General features: G+C 48.1%; 1 protein-coding gene across 1 annotated transcript in view; it reads right to left on the reverse strand.

Annotated features, from left to right (window-relative positions):
* RBM28 (RNA binding motif protein 28) overlaps positions 1-1,295 on the reverse strand; it is a 24,640-nt gene that overhangs the window by 3,091 nt on the left and 20,254 nt on the right. The window lies entirely within an intron of this gene.

Genomic DNA, 1,295 nt, shown 5'->3' on the forward strand with positions numbered 1-1,295 from the left:
GGCGGTGGAGCTGAGAGAGCTCTGACAGAAACTGCTCTTTTTCAAGGACAGCTCTTATCAGAAGTATGGCTTGCCCAAGGTCACATCAGCAGCTGCAAGTGGAGGAGTGGGGAATCAAACCCGGTTCTCCCAGATTAGAGGTCCACGCACTTAACCACCACACCAAAGTTGCATTGGGAACTGAGCTCTTTGAAACCAGACAGCAAAGATTAAGGTCCATGAGGCTAAGAGAAAAGCTTGCAGTTTTCTCTCAGGTATTGGGCTCATTTGCAATTCTGCTCAGAAAAAAGCTCTTAAATACCATAAATGTGTGAAAAATTGCTATTACAAATTTACATGACAGATACAGTATAAATGACGCGTTTTATGTTTTTAAAGCAGGGGGGGGAAATTCTTTGGCAAAAAGTCTTTCCCCCCCCCATGGTATCAAAACTTCCAGAAATTTTTCCATCTCTAGCCCTGGCCCATGCAAGTCACAAAGGAAGGGGCAGGACTGTTCTTTTTGGGACCGCCAATGAAGCCTGGGGGCTGGGAAGCCACAGAAATCCCTGTGAAGGCCAGGCCAGCAGGGTGGAGCAGTTAGGAGGGCTGCTGGACCCAAGCTCAGATCCCCTCTGCGCTTGGGGGGCCCAGGGCCAGTTAGACATCCTCAGCCTAACCTGTCTCACAGGGTTGTTGCAAAGAAGGAGGAGGAGGAGGAGAAGAAGAAGGAGGAGGAGGAGAAGAAGGAGGAGGAGAAGGAGGAGGAGGAGGAGGAGAAGAAGAAGAAGGAGGAGGAGATTGGATTTCTACCCCGGAGTCTCAGAGTGGCTTACAAACTCCTTTTCCTTCCGCTCCCCACAACAGACACCCTGTGAGGTAGGTGGGGCCGAGAGAGCTCTTTCCAGAAACTGCTTGTAACGATTCCTTGTTTATGGGTGTGTGTCTCTTTAAAAGTTTGGTTGCATGTGATAGTCTAGAGTGCTTGAAGAGGCAAGTGTGGTGTGATTGGTGAGTGACAGAGAGGGGGAGGGGTTTTGGAAGTGATGCTGTGTGGATGAATATGTATGTCTATCAGGAGTGACAGTTTGAGGTTTTGACAACTGAAGGGTGACAGTTGATGAGGACAGTTAAACAGTCAGGTAGTTCGTTCAAACTATCGCACAATTGCACTCATATCACACGCTAGCAAGGTCATGCTCAAGATCCTACAAGCTAGGCTTCAACAATACGTGGATAGAGAACTACCAGAAGTACAAGCTGGGTTTCAAAGAGGTAGAGGAACTAGAGATCAAATTGCCAACATTCGCTGGATT

Source organism: Gekko japonicus, unplaced genomic scaffold (assembly GCF_001447785.1).
Source record: "Gekko japonicus isolate JY-2015 unplaced genomic scaffold, Gekko_japonicus_V1.1 scaffold878, whole genome shotgun sequence".
Lineage (NCBI taxonomy): Eukaryota > Metazoa > Chordata > Lepidosauria > Squamata > Gekkonidae > Gekko > Gekko japonicus.